Genomic DNA, 6,175 nt, shown 5'->3' with positions numbered 1-6,175 from the left:
TACTACTACTATATTTTTATTATTAATATTTGCACTCATACTGTGTAAAGATGCTCATCTAAATGCTGTGGGCCCCAAGGTGTGGAGGGTAGGATGTTAACCCTTAATATGCTTACAGTCTAGTTTGGAAGAATACACTTAAAAAGTCATAATTATGTTTTATGGATAAAAGTATGACAGTTCTTATTAAGACAGAAATCATTTTGTTTTTCTAATAATGACCTCCAATAAACTATACTGCCTTGATTCATTTGCAGTGTGATGCTGCCATTTATCCCATAATAAGTGGTATCTATTCCCATAGTCCTTGAATCTGAGTGGCCTTGAGGCTTGCTTTGGCAAAATGATGTTGTGTGATTTGCAAGGCTAGGCCTTAAGACTTTTTGCTGCTTCCACTTTCACTCTCTTGGAACATTGCTGAAATTACATGAAGAACCTTTTTCTAGCTTCCTGGAGAATGAGAAACTATATGGAAGAGAACCAAAACATTCATTCAGGCAACATTCAGTGTCAACTTCCAGGTGCATAATTGAGGCCATCTTGGATTATCCAGGCCCAGTTGAGCCATTAGATGAATGCAGCCACGTGAGTGATCTTAGGAGAAATCAGCAGAGAAGCCACCCAGCAGAGCTCAAGCCCGATGCTCATGATCAAGTAAATGGTTCTTGTTTTGGGGTGGTCTGTTATGCAGCAATAGTTAACTGATCCAGTTTTATACGTGATTTTCTTCTACAAATGTCTTTCACTTAAACAGTTTGAAAGCCCAGAGTTGTCCACATTTCTTTAAAGCACATATGCTGGATCCAGGAAATAAACATTTCAGCTTATGCTCGCTAAGTTGACATTCAAATAGAAAGCTTTTTTTTTTTTAGTTTTTGAAAAAAAGGGAAATGGTAGCACGCAGAGAGTAAACAATATGATCTAAGAAAGAAAAAAGCAAAGTTGTATTTTCTGTTTCTTCTTGAAATCCAATGAGAAAAATACATTGATATGTAAGAGTAAAGTAGAAACTGTGGTAAAATTTTATTAATTAAAATTCTGAAAGGCATTTTCCCTCAGCATGGCACCTGAAACATTTGAGGTATCAGGAGAAATTGTAATCTGAGCAAAGAATGGCTTTACCATGATTGGTCTTAGGGAATGTCAACCACGTCTGCTCTGCAAATGACATGAAATCAAAAGTAAGCCCAAGGTAAATGCAGGAACTTAGGGAACAGCCCAGTGAAAATCCATGTTTTGAAAACAAGAATGCAAGTAAAAAGAAAGATGAAAGTGTAGGTATTTTAAGAGGTCAAGAATTTTTAGAAAGAGTAAAAGTGGTTGTTTAAAATAATTGTGGTTTAGCTTGAAGGTGGAAGGGAGGGAGGGAGGGAAGGAAGCAAGCAAGGGAGGGAGGGAGGGAAGGAGAAGGAAGAAAGGAAGGAAAAAAAGAGAAAGTTCTTGGGGTCAAACTGGGGCTGTTCCAAAAGTCTGAACCAGAACTTACAAAGTCCATGTTAGCTGAGTAATTAAACTTTCTTACAGTCCACGATAAGGAAAGCCCTCAAGAGAAAAACAGGAAGGGGTTTCTTCCAGATCCAAGAATCCTTGGATGTCGTCTCACAGATGGTGTACTATGCCGTTTGTACCATTGGACACTTGAATGAGCCATTCTAGAAGGTGAGGATTTCTCTTGTTAACCACATCTATGCTGGCTTTGTGATGGTATACTCCAAGAATTAATATTATGTTTAGTAGTTCTTAACATTTTATCCATTTTCTTTCAGTGATAAGATGATTTTGCTACTTCTTAGGTAATTAAATAGAATGTACTAACTGGGGTCATTTAAAATCTTTTTATAAATAATTCAAGATTGGAAGAACACTTATATACACTCATTTTATAAAAACATTTAAAAAGAATATTGGCATTAAAAGTGATTGAGAAATTAAATCAGTCTTGATACTTATGTTTGAGTTGCAATTATTTTCTTTCTTTTTAATCTATCATTGATTTATTATGTAACTTACACAAATTGAAAGGAATTAACTGGACTATAAATAACGAAATATGTGAAACAAGAATAATTTTCTTACTAGTTTGGAATTAGCCTGTTGTCACTGCTACATGAATATCAGAATTTTAAAGCTACTCCAAGAAAAGTTTTATGCCAATAAATAACCATATAGATTTATTTTATTATAACAGCTTATATTCTTTGAATATGAAACAGTTCTTTCTTTTTAAAATTATTTCTTTCCTATATGGTAGTAAAGTAAGAACTTGATGAATATATCAACCCTTCCAGAATTCTATAGTGTTATACTGTAGTGAAGTAACTGATATATGACCTGTGCCTAAATAGTTGTTGCCAATTCTATGTCATTATTTGTACCCAACAAGCATGGTATCAAATTTGTCAAGATTCATTTTAGGTTACTAGTAAATTTCTAGTTTTCAGACAATTTTTATGTGTATATTTTTTCTTTTTTAACAATGAAGTCATTGAGGATATAGCATTGAATAAGTCACTCACGATCGCAGACACTATAAGTGGTATTTGGACCCCACATATTTTTCTGTAACACCCATCTCAAGAGCAAAAGGATATGAACATTTTGATATACTGTCCAAATTGTTTATGAGTTCAACCATAAAATGCAAGAATTTCCAACAAATAGTCTCCAAATAACGTCAGTGGGGTGAGTATATTTGGAATGAGGTATTCAGCATCTGAGGATACTGTTAGTTATATGTTAACATATGTGAGAGGCACACTGTTGTTCTCTCTGACAATTATCTCCCAGCTTCTCAGGTAACACTACTGTGAGTTTTACATACTGTACTTTAGAACATTTTCACCTAATGTCTTCTACAGAGAGTTTTGAGGTGATGTTGAATATATTCTATGTCTGAAGGCATCTTGAAGGAAGTGACATTTGAATTGAGGTCTGAATAAAGTCAAGGAGAAGATACCTGAAGAGAGAACATTCCAGGAAGATGAAACCTCCAGTACAAAGGCTTTGAGATAAGGGCATGCTTGGTTGATGAGAGAAATAGCCAGAGGCCAAGGTAGCTGGAATTAGTGAATCAGTGAGGGCGATAAGTGATGTGGATGGAGAGTTAGTCTGGGCTAGCCCAAGTAATTGTAGAACTCTGTACATTTAGAAAAAAGACTTTGGATATTTTTCTAAGTGTTATAGGAAGATCCAGAAGGGTATTAAGCAAAGAATAATTATCTTTAATGTCTTAAAGGGATTGCTATGGTTGCTCCATGAAGAAATGACCAGAGTACAAGCAGGGAACAATTTAGGGTGCTATGACTATGTTTTAGAGAATGATGATGGTGTGGGATGGGGCAATAACAGAACAGGAAACCAGAAGTGGTAGAATTTATGTGCTGCTTTAGCAAAACTTATTTTTTCTTTTTAATTTTTGTGGGTTAATGGGTACAAAGAAATAGAAAGAATGAATAAGACCTACTATTTGATAACAAAACTTCTTGATAGACTTAACATAGGATGTGATATACAGCGAGACACTAAGAAAAATGTGCACACATGCCAGTGCTCTTTACTAAAATGGGTAAATGGGTAAGCCTAAGGGAGAAATGTTTGTAATGATTTTGTTTAAAGAAGCTTACTCAAGTGAAGACTTTGCATATAGGTCTGAAGTTTATGGGAAAAGTTGAGTCTGAAGTAAAATTTTACTCTTCAGCATAAAGATTGTATTTAAAGCCAATGAAACTGCATAGGGTCATCTAAGGAGTTAATAGAGGTAAAGACAAGTTACTAGGAGTAAGTCCCAGGGCCCTTCCATATTTATACGTTAGGGAAGGAATGGCATTCATCACAGGAGATAGAGAATGGTCGAGTATCAGAAAAACTAGGGCAGTGTGGTGCTCCAGAAGCCAAGTGACCAACTGAGGCAATGCAAGAAAAAGCAAGTGAATGTCTAAAATGTTCCCAGGAAGTCAAATAAGATGAAGACATGGAAAATGAAACATTAGAAGTAATGCAGAGGTCACTGATTAACTCGACAAGAGCTGTTTTAGTAAAGTGGCTGAGGTGAAATCCTGGATAGAAGTGAGTTCCAGACAGAGCCAGTGAGTGTGAAAATGAACCAGGGAGTGTGGGCAACTGAAGTTTTTCTTTAAAAGAGAGTAGAAAAATAAGGAAATGATCTCAAGAGAATTTAAGATGGAAGAAGCAACAGCACATTTGTATGTTTACATCAAGATCCAGTAAAGAGTGAATACTTGAGAAGGGAATGCCCTTGGCAGATGAGAAGAAATGGGATCTAAGGTGTAAGTGGAGGTGATAGCTTAGTAAAAATAGGTTTATTTTGTCTGTTGTCTAGATGATATATTTTGTGAGGTTGAAGAAGCTATCTAATGAGAATGTCTTCATCTGCATGGGAAGGGGGAGAGAATATTGAGTGGTTCAGGAGAGAAGAGATGATAGGAGATAATTGCTCAAGGAAGTCAGAGAATGAATTGACTAAGGAAATGTCCTAGGATTATAGGCAGTAATAAAAGTTCACTTGGATTGGAATGGCCTGCTAAAGAAATGACAAATAATATGCTTGAGCCTAATTTGGGTAAACGTCAATAAACAAGGATATTCAGTATAGCAGGTGAGGAATCTGGCAGCTGTGGTGTCTTAGTGGCAATCATATTTAAGCTTGAGTAAATAGCTACATTATTTTCCCCAATAATTTTCTGATTTGGAGGACACCAGTCATCACATGGGGATACAGACCTCAGAATCTTCCTTGTATGAACGTAGATTGTCTATTACGCTTGTTATAAGAATTCTAACAAAGTCAGTTGTGTCTAGAGTAGGACTCCATCTTAAGAAAGGAACATGGTATGCTTATTTTGACACTTAGGCAAAAACACAGTTTTCCAGACTGGATTCACGATAAGAAAAAAGGATGAAGAAGAGAAGCCTGCTGTAAGTGGGGATCCAGATATCCATGTTCTATCCCAGCTCACAGAATACTGCATCATCTTGTCTCAGACCAGGAATTCTCATTAGGTGAGGCTTCCCAATGTATTCGTTCTCCTGGTCACTTTAGGCTCAATGTCTGTAGGGGATTGGCCTCCAAATGAAAGGCAAAGAGAATGGCAGATAAATGGAGCAGAAGCAGCCAGGATTGAAAATAGAGTTTTAAGGAAGTTTACTGATTTAAAAAGAGTTCAAAACTGTTGATTGAAAGTATACATTTAGGAGAAAAAGTGAAATGTTTTTCGGACCAGAATTGAATTACAGTGTTTGGTGAGTAATTTGATGCGTGTTTTCATTTGGCTAAGATTTAAAAAGAAAAAAAATAAAGAAACATGGCCTTCATCTCCTGACAACTGAAAGTATGCACATCTATCTACAAAGATGATTTTTTTGTTGTTGAACTAAACTGAAGCACAAATTGAACATGTGTGTCCTTGGAGAGAGGACATTAAGCAACAGAAGGTACAGTATCTTTAAGCAGTTTTACAATCAGTAAGGAAAGCCTGTACAATTCATTTTTGTAATTAATCCTCCATAAAAATAGAGAGTTTGACACTGAATTAAAACTAATCAAAGGCAGTTCTGTGAGAAGCGGAGATAAAGTTGTACAGAAACTTTGTTCCTGATGGTCAAGCTCAAAGCAATGTCAGAACATGGCACCTTTCTATTAAGTGAGTAATAAACACAATCATTATGAAACAGCTTTCAAATATCAAGTACCTTAAATGAGTTTTGTACAGATGTTGGAGCTCATTCAATTTCTGTTCAAATCCTATGGGAGCTACTGAGTACAGATATTTTACACTCTTGATTACATCAAAGCCTGATGTTTTAGATGACTGACAGGACAGAAGCCCAACATGATCCTGTCATCATATGATACCAGTCATGGCATGACAACCCCCAGCCATGCAAGGTATTGGGCATTGCCATAGCTTTATCACATGCCTTTATTTAGTCTAAGAGGTTGAGGTCCCCTTGATGCCGCTCACACCAGTTCCTCAAAGGGGATAATAGAACTCATGCAGTTTCCTATTTCTTGGGCAATAAATGTAGTGCTGAATGCTGAGCTCCCTACATAGTGGAATTTGATGATAAATTTCAACTCAGTATTTTATGACCTCTTAGATCAACATCATAAAATTGATTCACATTTTGTGAATTTCTCCTAAGAGTTTTTCCTATT

This window comes from Symphalangus syndactylus, chromosome 4 (genome assembly GCF_028878055.3).
Source record: "Symphalangus syndactylus isolate Jambi chromosome 4, NHGRI_mSymSyn1-v2.1_pri, whole genome shotgun sequence".
Lineage (NCBI taxonomy): Eukaryota > Metazoa > Chordata > Mammalia > Primates > Hylobatidae > Symphalangus > Symphalangus syndactylus.
Note: the sequence above shows the minus strand (reverse complement) of the source record.